Genomic DNA, 15,047 nt, shown 5'->3' on the forward strand with positions numbered 1-15,047 from the left:
CCATGTTGAATCCGCTACTCAGACTACTGCCTATGACTACCGCGTACTGTACTCCCTCTCTCACCCGTGTTTTAATTTGATAAATTTTACCTTAACTTGATTTCAACCATGGTAAACCGTTGCTGTGTTGTGGGCTGTAACAGCGCAACACATGATCGCCATGGGAAAAACATAGAAAATGGGTTAACTTTCCACCGCTTTCCTGCCTGGAGGCGCAACCACGGAGACCAAGTGTCAGAGATAACAAAGAGTCGTCGGCTCGCTTGGATCGCGCCTTTAAGACTACCGATCATAACTTTCCACAGTATCCCGATGTCAATGAGAGTGTGTTCCCTGTGTTTTCATTCTGGTAAGTTAAAGATGCACGGTTTTACTTTATAGCCTACATCGTTTGTTTCCTTCAGCTGCGACACCACATACATGCACATAAATACTAAAACGGCAGCGGGAAAAGGCTCAAATACGTGAGAAACCCGGAGGGTTTAGGGAGGGTTGGCAGTTAATGTTACTAACTAAACCTTTGAAACACATAGCAGCTAGTTAAAAGTACATTATATGCGTGAGTGGTTGTTAGCACTGACGGTTAGCAGGTGCCAGAGCCCGTCTGAGCCTGATGGAGACCAGAGGATTTATTATGAGCCCAGACACCAAGCCAAGCTGGCCTTCGGCCGCTTTAAGGCCCCTAAGAACACGGGCGTCACAGCATCTGTGGAAAGCCTGAAGAGGAGCCTGACTGGTCCTCCAGGGGGACCGGCTCAGTGGCCCAGCACCAGTCGCTTAGTTGAGGCCGTGTGCATCAAGTTGTGTTCGCTGCTCAAGTCTCCAGCTGAGAGGGATGGAGTCCAGCTTTCTGGGTGGAGCAAAGTGCTCAGTGACTACCAGCACATCCCAGACCTGGTGGTGGACTGTTACACCCTGATGGAGGCCACTTCTCTGCAGCTTTTCCTCAGTCAGAGGACTCTGACACAGTGCTAAGCACAATGTTGTTTTTTTACTGGGACATCTGAAAGAAAAGTAGTGCAGTTAATTCTAATGATGACAGTTTTCTGATTGCAGCTTTAATAGAAGGGAGAGCAGCCAGGAGATAAGTGTCCTCACCCAGGGCCTTACTGCAGAAGACCACATGGCTGTGGCCAGCTCACAGCTGCCTCCTCTGCAGCAAATGCTGCATGAAGCTCCATCCACCTCAGGGCTCCAACATGAGTTTATCCTCCCAGCAAACAGAGCAGGACAGGCTCCTAAGCTGCAGCCAGGCAGACCACCTGCCGCTGCAGTTGTTCATCCCAAAAGCTCCTCTTCCACTCCCAGCTCAGCTTCTTTTAAATATGCATTAAAGGACATTTTAGCATCAAAGTTATTTTCCATTGGCTCTTTGTTAGCCATGTTTTAAAAGATTTCAGCAGCTTAAAACCTTTGTTTAATGAGTCAGTTTTGACCCTTGGTTCCTTCCAGTGAGACTAACCTCCTAATTAAACTATTTTATTTTTAATAGGCTGCTGGGCTTTTCACTCTTATCCTCTAGCATTTAGATCGTCTCTGCTCCTTTATGAAGAAAACTTCAGTTTAGTGAACTTTGCTGCATCAGAGGCCAGTGCTTGTTTCTTCTTCAGCTTCTCCCTCTCTGCTGCCCTTTCTTTCTTCTTTTACTTTCTGGCTCCATTTTACATGGTCTATCAGGGCTCCAGCTCACAACCTGCTGCATCTGATCCATTTCTGCAAAGAGTGGAGATCCTGATTTATTTCTTCTTTTGCTCCGTCTGCAGGCGGGTCTGAAGCTTCACAGCGAGGTTTGCAGCAGGATGAGGCAGCAGCAGCTGTCTGACACTGACTGCAGAAGTGGAAAGGGGATCACGGCTCCCTCACGTAACTAAAGAATGAATCGTGCTTTCACGTGAAGTCGCCAGTAACAGGAAAAAGACCAGAAGTAGCTTTTTTGAAAATGGATAAAGAGAGCATCAGCTTGTTCAGAAAATGACAGGAGGGGCGGGGGGGGGGGGGGGGGGGGGGGGGGTCTGTCTTTGACCTCTAACAACTGCAGTCTGTGGGAGTTTCAGTGTGCCAGAGACCTGAGTGAGCTTCATGAACACCAGGATTTCTGATTCAGAGTGACCTGAACCTCTGCGGTGGCTGAGCGGCTAAACTCCCCATACATTGTGTATATGGTATGGTAGTAGTTAATGTGCAGGTATACTGTTTCCTCGTAAAAGGTGAGCTAACTCCAGTCAGTGAGTCAGCTAATATGAGATCATCTCTGGTTTCTTCGAGGCCTTCTGTGTCTGAACAGCCATCACCCACGGTATCCAGAGGTCTGGATAAAATAAGAGGAGAAGAGGATTTATTATGTGCCGCACTGAAATTTTTAAAACACAAGAAAATAATACAACCAAACTGCCTTTTAATTTTGCCACAGCTAGGGAAGTGCAGTGAGACTCATGTTCAGTGCAGAGACTCAGAAAGAGATTATATCCTCAGACAACTGGGCTTCTCAGCTCAAACCTGAGTCACTCTGTTTTACATAGCATACTTCCCACACTACATTACTCAATATGTTTCTTAATCACTCAAATCATGTCAACACTTTATCACTTGAACTTTATTAATATTAAAATTTCTCTCTTCTTGTCAACCGTTCTTTCCATCAGTATTTCTATTTTCCTCCACTCATTAATCTCATTTTGGTCTTCCTCTCTCATCTTGTATCAATCTTACATTATTTTAAAACAGACATTACATAATTAAAATCACTTCCAAAAACATTAGAATGCAAAACATGCAAACTTCCAATTATTGTTATTTTTATTATTATCTCATCTGATTAAATACTAAAAATCTAATTACCACAATATTAGGAGCTACAAGTAAAAACATAATAAATGAACATTAAACAGGCGGTTATCTCTTCCTTCATCATTCTCAGATAATGCAGATCTTTTCTCATTCAGTTCTCCTGTTACTGACTCCTATTTTTTCATTTAGAACATTCATATATCCAAACTGAGCAGTAAAAAAGCACACCTAAAACTGAAAGTTTATGCTCATAAAAACAACTTATAATAACTCTACTTATAACTATCTGAAATAGAAACTAAAGGTCACCAATCAGTTCTAGAACATCTTTAGATGAAGCCTTGTTGATCCCTGGAGAACCAGCGTACCAGATTAGCGCCTTACAAGGAGTTTTCAATTATTCTGTAACATTTTATCTGAGTGTCTTTTACACAGGTGAACTTGTGGTCTTGTCTTACTTTTTATTGATTATATTTTAACCTGGACACAAACCAAACATTTATCACAGGATCAGCCCAATCCAAATAAAATGAATCGATGAACACACTTACCATAACTCAGGGCAGCTCCCCAGCCGTGGACAGTGGGAAGAAAAACCACCCATTAACGGGAAGGAAAACCTCCGGCAGAACCGGGCTCAGTATGAACGGTCATCTGCCTCGACCGACTGGGGTTACAGAAGACAGAGCAGAGACACAACAAGAGAGGCAAAAAAGCACAGAAGCACACATTGATCCAGTAATCTGTTCTACATTAGATGGTAGTAGCGGGTGATCCGTCTTCTCTGGATGATGTCACAGTTAACAGAACGCCAGACCAGGTGTACCTACTATGAAGAGAGAGAGAGAGAGAGCAAAAAGTTAAAAGCTGAAATGACAACAGTCATGCAAAACTGGAGAACAGTAGACTGAAGAACAGGAGAACTCAGTAGAGTGAGAGAAATAGACCCTGATGTCCTCCAGCAGCCTAAGCCTATAGCAGCATAACTATAGAGGTAGCTCAGGGCAACATGAGCCACTCTGACTATAAGCTTTGTCAAAAAGGAAAGTTTTAAGATTAGTCTCTGACAAGACACATCCTCTGCCTTATTTCTATTTTGTATTTTTATTCTTATTTTTCTCATCCACTGTATAAACGAGCACACACTGTATTTAACTGATGCACCTTGTCCTACTTTTGGCACCTTCTTCTGATTATTGATTACTAAGCAGATGTGACAAGTGAATTTCTCAAATGTGAGATCAATAAAGCCTGTCTAATCTTCTCCAAAGGTGCTGATGTCGCATTCATTCAGGAATCACATATAACTGGGGATGAAGAAGCTGCTAAATTCAAAAGAGGCTGGTTGGGTAAAGTGTACAGTAGCTCATTTTCAAGCAAACAAAAGGGTTTAATGATTCTGGTTAATAAAAACACAAGTTTTGTTATGCGTAAACAACATAATGATAAGGAAGGGCGCTTCATATGGGGCTGTTTATAGTTGTTGCCGTTTAGGTATGGGTTGTTGCTGGTTTATATGTTTTGCGCGGTGGTGTTTGTTTAGGTTGACACGCTGACCTATATTATGCTCTACCACTGGTGGCGGTGTGGAGGGGAAGGCTTAAAGGTGAGAGGTGAGAGGGCAGAAAGAGTTTTGGGTGACGGGAGGTCATACGGTTTTTACCGCTTCCTCCGGCCTTCGTCCACTGGTTAAATTCTGTCATATCCACACTCTCCATAATTACCTGTTCATCTCACTCATTGTAAAGACCGCCACTCGGATTGTTTGGATTGTTTGTTCATATACAAAATGACTTCAATAAATGACTTATCTCCATCATTTCAACATCATTTTTTAAGTGTGTTAAATTCCAGATTCCTCGCACCCAGAAGCGATTAAAAGGTGATTGATAGTCGCTACACAAAGTAAAAACCTCAACCTTTTTTGGATAAGAGGGACAAGCCACGATGTAAAGAGAACAACTCACCTGGAGAAGTTTGTACATGTCGCACCATCCTACTCACCTGCATAAAGGAAGGAGCTATCCAGCCATCCATCGTTGTCATCTTAAGTAAGATTAGTCAAATAAAAAGGTATGAGGCACAACTACCATCAAGACGTCTCTGGTGAGTGCAGTCATCCTTATTAAATATAAAACAGGGCGTGTTGGATTGGAATTTGATGCGCAACGCCGTCGGGCCTTCTCCTGGAGTTGATGCTAGCCTGGTGTTTAAAGCCAAGGACCAGGGCCGGGGGGGGGGGGGGGGGGGGGGGGGGGGGGGGGGACGGGGGGTTGCGGAGGGTGCTTGAGCCCCTTTGCCCCTTGATGGCCAAAGTGCCCTTTTGACGATCTCTGTTCCCATGCATAGAGATGTCTGTGGCATGCACTCACTTAACATAGGCCAACATAATCCTACAATAACATGATGTTTACAGTTGGTTTATTAAAAATGTTTTTCAGTAAAATCAACAGCAATAACTCCAATAACAAATGATAATTTTATTCAAAATGCATTTATTAAAAAATGCTTAACAATTCCTGTAATGAATGAATAGCACAATAAAGGACTCCCATTTGTCTCGACCCGGTCTGAAAGCGGGGAAACTCTTTTGTAAATCGTCGGGAAACATACATTTGAGCTTTGGTATGTTGTTGGCACTGAGCTATATTACACATTGGAGTGCTAATCGCCCGCTGTTAGAACGAGTCGCTGTGAAGCCACCAGCCGCCATATTGGTACTCCCTATTTTCCCCCAGTAAATAGGGAATATGTGTGCTACAGCATCGAATAACAAGGATTTTTTCATGTTCAGGGGGGGGGGGGTGGGGCGTAAAACTTTTAAAATGTCAAATGCCATATACTTTTATGTTATGTTCTAAAACTGTCAAGTACTGAGAAAGTAATGTGCTGAAATATTTAGCATTTTATTTATTTAAATATATATATATAACATTTATAAATATATAGATAACAATATACAAAAACATATATTTACATATATGTATACATATATAAATACATATACACATACATATATATATATATATATATATATATATATATATATATATATATATATATATATATATTTATTTATTTAATATTAATAACATGAAAAATATTTCAGCACCTAATTTCCTAGTAGTTGATAGTGTTAGTACATCCACTGACTGTAGACTTACCTGTGAAACGTTTTCACACAGCCAGAAAACTGCTTGTTGCTGCAACCAAATCCTATGGGATTCTGTGAGAGTAGAGAGTAGCAAGATGGCGGCCAGTGACTCCAGTTTTTCGGCAAAATCAGCACTCCAGTGGTTGTTGGCATACTGACAGCCACGCTATCTATCTTCTGATTAAGAACAGGGCTGCCCGCACTGACGCGGCTCAGGGATTACGTCACACGCAGCGCCGTGCGCAGTGCCCAAGTGCCTGTCAATTTAATGGTCCAATGAAGGTAATTTAAAAAACAGGACATTTCCTCACTTTCTAAAAAAAACCCGGGAGGGCCGGGACAGGACGTGAAATAAGGACATGTCCCGGGAAATACGGACGTTTGGTCACCCTAGTTTAACTCCACTGTCATTGGTTAAACTGCTTTAAATTGCGCCTCCTTTCCCTCTTTCTGATTGGCTGTTTTCCAGCGTGTGCGTGCTTGCTTGGGGCGTAAATTTAATTTTAACTTTTGATTTATACTTGGATACCACAATTAATACTAGGCTACAAAACTAGTCCCAGTTAAGAAACTAAATGTTATCAGCACTAAAATAGGTGAAAGCCGCTGAGTGCAGTTCTGTAAAGAAGCAGGAGAGGATTTGACTTGTGAAACTTGAGAAATGTAAGTAACCAACGTTAGCATCTCAAAATAGCATCTAATTCTGAAGTACAATGCATTTATCAACGAAAACCTAATCTGTTTTATAAAACTAAATATTCTGTGCCAGGCAGGAGTTCTGAAGACTGCTGGAAAGATGGAAAAGCAAAGACTATAGGCTATTAAAAATTCAGATTCTTAGCCACAGCTGCCTGAAAAAAAAGCTGCATAAAACACTGCTATATTTTGGTTAGACTTTAGCTTAGTTATAATAGCATGATTAGGGTTCCACAAAATAATAGTGCTTTCTTTTTACTATTTCTACATCTAGAATTGGAATTAGGACAAATACAACCAAGGAAACACCATTTACATTGTTTTTATTGTACAAAGGTTTCCACACTGTCCATTAGTAAATTAGTACAAACCAGGGGCAGAGTTAGATGTTCTCATCATCAGGGGCTTAGCGCATAAAATATTACTTCATTACGAGGGTAATTTGGTACACCAAAAAAGTAAAAATTAAATAATCTGTTGATGTGGTCGTAAAATTAATATAATATAGGCCTTTACATATATTAAAGTTTAATCTGCTGTTCTTTAATAGTCGTACTAGTATATACCAATAGTATAGTAATATGTTCTCATTTCAATGATGAAATGGACAATCACTCATGTAACAGATCAGTCTTAGTGTCACCAAACTTACTCAAAGTACAGTATTGGGTCCTCCATGCTCCTTATGTATTAAGATTTACTGCACATTTAAACATTGACAACTCAATCAATCAATCAATCAATCAATTTTTATTGTCAAATACAATTTGCATTGCAATCGAAAATTCAGTTCCAGTACAATCGTCCATCACATACACTTAACAAACATTTTGGGGGAACGACTGACTGAGGCCTTGCGTTGCCAAGGAACGCAGACAGTCGGCCGCTGCTACATCAGCGCAGCCGTTAGTTGCGTTCCTCCAAACTGCCCCAGACCCCGCCTTACACGGAGTCCACAGGCGCTGCCTTTTAATCTGTTCAAGGAAGATTACAACATGGGGGGAGTGGAGGGAGAAAAAAAGAGAAGAATTTGTCATACTCTAACCTCTCACGTTACAGTATGAGAAATCCTGCACAAAAAAACCTCATTGCACAAAAGGCACAATAAAACACGAGACAACATATATGCAGAAAAGGTAAACACGTGAGAGCCAGTCGCGTGTCTGTTCTTCTGTATTCGTTTGCATCAGTTATGTGTGTCTGTTGAGTGAAGAGTTTATATTTCCGTGGAAGCTCTCCAGGCCATTGTCCTTGATGTTATCAGCCGGCCAACAGTTCAGAGAAAAACATCCACAGGTTGTTCAGCGGGAAGACGGGGGCAGAGGGGACTTTTGAGGACTCTCAGTCATAACAATCCAGGGTCAGACTTTACATGTCAGCTTTAAGTTTTTGCTGGCTTCAAATAAATCCAGTATTCCAAATTGCTGCGCTTATTTCCGCGATACACTTCCAGATATTATCCCATCTACCATTGAGTTCAACCACTGAAGCCAGTCTGCGTCCAGCAGAGCCAGCTTTTCGGCTCTGCTCCTTCACCTTCCAGGTCTGTCCGTTCCCCGACTTAGTGAGCGCGTCCTTCAGCCGGTAGAGTGATCAGGGCCAAATGGTTACCGACATCCGCTGTATTTGCTGATACTCAAAAAACCACCAGAACCAATAAGTAGAAATCCAAGTATCCTGAATCCAAACATTCAACGTTTTCAAACGTCCAGGAGTGACAAAGTCGAAGGACACACCATTTTCCATCCAGGAATGTAGGGTGTGTCTCCCAAAAATAGTTAAATCGGGACAGGACGGGTCCCCCTTTCGCTGCCAACCCGTCAAAAAAAAATGATCAATAGCATTGAGAGACCAGCTTACCGGAACTCACTATTGTTAGGGAAATAATTAGTTGTCTGAGCGGATGTAGGTAAGGAGAAGCTGTTATCTACACTTCAGATATATGATGTAAGAAATGTGTTTAATATTAAGATAAATTACATGAAATGGGCTAAAGAGAGCAACTACTAGCCTCGTGAGACCATCCTGATCTCGCAAGGTTTCAAGGTTTCACTCGCAGATCAGTCTGGCTACTCTCCGTTGAAGAAAATTTGGAGCCGTTCACCAAACGAACGTCCAATCAGCGTTGGCTTTGAGGCGGGTTGAGGTGTGACGCAACGGGAAGCGCGTCAGTTCAGTCTAAACAACATGGCGGTTTCAGCCGATGAAACTAGCGTTAGCGTGGCTATTGTTGAGAATTAAAAATATATCTTAGTTAGGGTTACTGAGGAAAGCAGAGTTGGGTCTGTCCTTTCCTGCTTCAGCGTAAGATAAACATGGAGTTTTATTGCCCTGAGGGGGTGGTCAGCAGGAGAGGGGGTCAGTCATCCTCCCTCTAAGCCATGCAGGAGGAGTTTTAAAGTTGATAAAAGGAATGTCTTGGTAAAACTTACTTCAGACAGACAGACTTATCCACCGGTGAGAACAACATCTTGTAATGGTATGTAACTCTGTCTCCATATTTAATTTCTATGAATTAAATATGTATTTAAACCGTTCTACCTCTGATCAATGATTCCTTATTTTATTGTCAAATCTTAAACCGGGGTAAAAATGGGCCTTTAGTAGCGAAGCAGGATTAGGCCAAGAATAAATATATCACAATTTGGTTAGCCGTGACCCGGATTTTGACATTAAAGTGGAGGAACATTTTGAATTTGGGCACGAAGAAGTAATCACTTGCAGCAAAACAGGGTCGACCCGAAAAAAAGTAAGGAGATTTTGATTCTCCTATTGGCTAAAGATTAGATGTAGGCTAAATCAAGTGTTGCTGTAAATGAGAAGCTTTCTTCTCAAAATATCAGAGGCTGAACGGTATAACTAGGTTTGAATGGAATTTATGTTGAAACCGAGAAATGACTGAATGGGATTTATGTGTTTGTTTACGTCAGAAAAACTTAGAATTGGATATTAACCTAAATGCCAAGAAGCCTTGAAATGGTGAGGCGAAAAATAAAATAAAACGAAATAAAAAAGATAAAAACATAGACAAAAAAAGGGATATGTTCTAGGATTGGCCAAACGACAACCAGACTGACAAACTGGTAATTTTATGGCTGAGGTGTGCGCTGCCTCTTGAGAACTAGGGACACTCAAAAAGTAGCAGGGAATAGGACGGCCAAGAATACGTAACATCTTTAAGTTGAGGCTAAGAGCAGCAAGACCTTAAGAGTGAGCTGTTATAGAAAGATAAGAGATTAAAAAAAGGGATCCCAGGGAAGCAATAGAAGTTTGTTTTCTAGTTTTCGAAAAACGGGGTTTTTCGAGAACACGACGATTAGACGAGGAGATTTTAACATAAGGAAACGTTTCGTCGAGTGGAAGGGTATTAAAAGGAGAAGACCCTCTGCGCGCGCCAGGCTGTCTGTCTTAAATGTTATATTTGTTATGTCTTGTCTGATGTTTTGAATGTCTCGGTAATATGGGATCCATGGTTTTGAGAGAAGGAGAGATTGGTTGTACCCTGCAACTCAGCGGAGAGTGGGGGTGTGTATGTGTGTGTGTGTGTCTTCATGAGGGTGTGAATTTCTCCGCGTGCATGGGCCTGAAGATAAGAGCAGTGACTGGGGAGCAGTTTAATTTTGTTAAGTAAAAGTGATAAGTAAAAATATGGGTGAAAATAAAAACTAAAGGGGAATTTGGAAATCATTGGAAAAAGGGTTGATGCATTAATAATGTTTGTTGAAGTGCAGGAGAATTTCAATGCAGTAAAACGTTTGAGGTATTGGCTGCAAGCTGTATGTGTGAGTTGCATTGGAGAGCATGAACTGCTGCGTCTTGGTGAGTTTTGGAGAAAACTTTTTATTTTGAACTGTAGCCTAAAAGTTAGAAAGTGGTTAGAAGTTCGGAAAAGTTGTTGAAAATTTGGCTGAACATTGAACATCTGTTTGAGGCATTATAAATTGGGAAAACACAAAAAAGGGAACATGCCTTCTGTTAGAGTGTAATTTTAACTAGCATTATCTATTGCAAAATAGCGTTTTAAAATGCCTAATGAATATATATACTTTCAGACATGAAATATAATTTGCGATTAAATAGTGATTAAATGGTTTTCATTGTTTGATAGCCCTAGTTATAATAGATAAATAAATAAATATAATTCATCAGACTTAAATCTAGCTGATTAATAGGGAGCAGGAAATAGCCACCCTATAAACTTTTGCTCATTTGCAGGCCTGGGAAAACCACATTAAGCAGAACTAAACAGAGTTAAAAGTTGGGTTAAACTGTACCTTAATAGTGTGTACAAACTGATATTGCGGTTGATTTGATCGATTTTGTTAACACTGCATTTAGTCATGAGTCAGTTTTGAAGTTATCCTCAAATGAAGCAGCTAAAATTGAGGAATCTGTGACAAATGTTAATGGCGTGTATCATTTTATTATAGATATTGATATTGCAGAGCGCCAACACCTAGTAGAAATAGAAAATATTACGGGATCATCACAGGACGGTCCCCAAATTATTCATTATATGTAATCACATTTTCATGGTCCCACAAAATGCAGATGCCCTTGTTACACAGTAATTTAGAGCCCGAGGAATCTTTTTCTTTGTTCATTTGGTGATGTGCAAATTCTGGTGAATGAACTTTTCAACATCAGTTGCTGGTGATTGTTTGTGGCCGGCAGTATTTGACTTAACAATTTACTAAACACAGGCGCATAACGGATTTTAGAGCTGTTTTAAAATGTACCTTTGGTGTTTTTTATATTTTTTTTCCCTTGATAGATGGAGTTACACAGCATTTTCTTTATACACTTTAGCAGAAGGTTCCTGAGTTTGACTGGGACTCTTGATATCTTCTGAAAAAAATCATTAGGATGGATCTAACACACAGGTGTGGATCCTAAATAAATCAGTCCAATTTAGGGGAATTATTTAGAGTAATAGTGTTTAAAAAAAAACGTGCCCTCTTCAATATCTCAGCTGATGAATTTCAATCTTGATACGCTCGCTCAGACAATATTTGATACATCATTTGCCTGTGACTCAAAGGAAGGGTGATACACAATGTTTGAGTTTGTTAATTACTAAAAGTTGGTAAAATTACAGTTATTGGAAAACAATATAGGAAGGAGTGACAGTAAGCAGCTTATTCCATTGAGAACTGTCTCTATTTTAATTTAAGGTGGGGGAGCTCCCTCCCCCCCGTTTTTCTTTTTCTATCTTAATTTTGTTACAGGTCTGTTCGTTCTGGAGTATGGACATGTCTGACATGAGACGCAGATCAGTGCCGATTTGGGGTTGGAAGAATGAAACTGAGCATTTACAGCCGATATGTGTGTCGTGGGGCAGCCATCACATCTGGGACAGTTGCTTATGCTGGACACTGGGCCAAGGACTGTTTCACATCACTAAATCCTGGCAAGAAGTCCCAATACCACCTCACCTTCAAGAAGGTCAGTGCCCCATCTAGGGGATAACGCTCCCATGAACAATGTTTCCTCACCCTGGAACAATGGCCAACGCCTATGAACAGCACAGATCCTAAGCTGTCAAGGAAAAATGACTGTCTGCATACACTGGAGTTGAATGTCTCATCCAGTTTCTGAGTCGTGGACCAGAACTTTGTCACTGAGGTGCATCGACAGCGAATCACTGCAACACGTGGGGGACGAAATGTGGAGTTCCACACATGGAAGCTGTGAGTGCGAAGTCTAAACTCCAATCTCTTTTCTGCCTGATCTGCTGTACATGTCAGTCCAGTCCATCTCAAGGACCACAGACTGATAACAGACTTTTTGTTAAGGTAATTCAGACTTTCTACCACTATACTTCTGACCAAATTTAATGGAAAGTGATTTCTAATATTTTTTCTGTGTCTCCAACTTTTTTTTTTGAGCTTCGAGGCAAATGGATTGCTGCAGGTAATAACTTCTTAAGGCAGCCAATTGGGCAGATACCAGCAGTACAGGTTTGCGGTTTTGAAAAATATACTACTGTCTCTTAAATTTTTTTACTATATAACTGATATGTTCCTTTTAAACATGAGTTTTAATTCTATTATGTCCAGGACCGTATTGCTCATAATTGACAGCAGAAGGTGTATTTTACCATCACAATTATTAGCAGACAATCCACAGGGGTGGGAATACTTTTATGTGCTACACTTATACTTAGGTCTCTGTGAGTTCTGGTTGACAACTGCATGTCATAAATTTTCACAAGGGGGGTTGCAACGTCCTGAGGGGACAGGTTTATTACATGGGCCTCTCGGTAAGCACAGATGTGTCCTGCTTGGGACATTCTGTTTTTAAACAACATAGGTTAAACGGATCTGTTAGGTTCTTTCTTAAATAGCTCTCAAGTATTGAGATTTTTCTATTGAACAATATAACTGTTGCATGCTAAAACTTATCAGATTTTCACCAGACTTTGCTGTTACCAGGTGTTTTATTCAGGTAAAACCCAATATTTTATCAGTATGTAAGTACCTTGGAACGTTCAGCATTCTCATACCATCAACTTGCTGTGAGCATATTAGTTTACAATTATTATTTCAATGGGTACACTGATCTTATACAACTTTTGATGGACTTCTTGTAGATCTGTGGGATTATGAAATTGCATTATGTTTTGATCTGAATCCGGGATATAGGGCAGTGTTTTTCATACTTCAATTCAGATAATTATTTGCAGTTAATTGATTCCCTGTGGTGACTAATACTATTCTTTGTTAATGTTTTGTAACAAAATTAATTTTGTTCCAAGCAGAGGGATATGACATAAACATTTATATGATAACACTATATCGTAAAGTTATATAGATCTTAAACTTTATATCAACCCTTGGCACAAGTAATTTAAGGGAAGGATTCTTGTGCAGGACCCCACGGAGGTATGTAACTGCGTTGTAAATCAGATAACGGTTGTTTAAACAAAAAGAAAACCCCCACAAAAGACCTTACCCATGGCTCTCTGGAATGTTTGTTAAGTGACTCCCAAAACAGAACCATACATTACATTTAATTAGCGGAGTGTCAGACACCACTATCTGCTACAGATAGATTATATGAGGGGGTTCTTGGATAAAGGCTTAAACAGTTTAGGCAGGACAATAAAGTGAATGTTAAATTAAACAGAAAAACTACATAAACTACAAAAAACTGGATAAAACAGAGATAAACAGAGGGTAACTTAATGCATATTTAGTTTACTTTAAAATCATTGGTTTGTCAGGTAGGTTTGTTAAGGATTCAAAGCCACGTATATCTGTTGCAGTAAACTGGATCAGGATTTGTAACAACTGGATAAAACAAAATGAGGGTTTGCTTTTCCTCTCAGATTAAAAAATAGGAACTTTTTTACAGCATAGACATCTGAGGAAATGGTACAGAAGTGAGGTGTGGTGACTGCTGAAAGGTTTTGTGTGGAGTGACTGCTGAATGGTAATCTTTAATCTTTAATCCAGAGAACATTCTGACATTCTTACAGGAAAATGTACTTTGATTTCAAATTAAATTAACTAATTTTGGATTCCACAGACATGGCGATTCCCACCGGAGGTATAAAGTTTTTGTGCAGGCATTCTCTTGCAGGACAATCAGAGGCTCAGCGTCAGGAAAGAGGAATTGCGATAAAGTGTCTCATTAACTATTACATTTCTAAAATAGGTTTCTCATAGGCTGGAGGGGAAACAACAAGAAGGTTGGTTCAGATTAATGGGGAGAATTCTAAACACAATTGACTATAGTTCTGTGCACAGACTACATTGAAATTGGGGTGGAAAAGATGTGAAGTGTGTTTCTTTTGGGAGTGTTCAGTTAATTTCATTACAGGATATGATTCCATATGACTGAAAGGAGCTTTTCGGGACCGAAGTCAACCTCCGGAATTACAGGTAGCACACAACATTTGATATTTAAACGATTGTCGTGTAAGTTTCAGGTTGTATTGGAGACATTAAATTAGGAGAAACGGGAGGGAAGTCCACTCACCCCCGACTTCGACGGAGTGCACGCTAAGGTTATCGACAAGCAGATGTGGTGGGCCAGAGGTCAGGGGCCCATCAGACTCCAGGAGCCGTGTGTACCAGCCACCAGAGGGTTCCAGGGAGACATCACCGGAACAACTTATCTCGCAGAGCCACCCACGGAGGGGCAGCTGGAATTTTATTTTGTTTTCGTTTTTTATTTTTAATAAAGATTAACATACAGTTGTGTGGAGACCGCGGTTGGAACACTGACTCTTTAAACCATCTTCTTTAAAGGCGAGAAGAAGACATCTTCGAGACGCAAGACATCATTACAACAATTGAATGCATTGTGTAAAAAAGAAAAAAAGAAAATGAGAGTTTTGTAACCACTGCATATGTCTTATAAGTTCCATATTCATAAGGTGTTCAATATTAGTATCGTTAGAATC

This window comes from Fundulus heteroclitus, unplaced genomic scaffold (genome assembly GCF_011125445.2).
Source record: "Fundulus heteroclitus isolate FHET01 unplaced genomic scaffold, MU-UCD_Fhet_4.1 scaffold_259, whole genome shotgun sequence".
NCBI classification, from domain to species: domain Eukaryota; kingdom Metazoa; phylum Chordata; class Actinopteri; order Cyprinodontiformes; family Fundulidae; genus Fundulus; species Fundulus heteroclitus.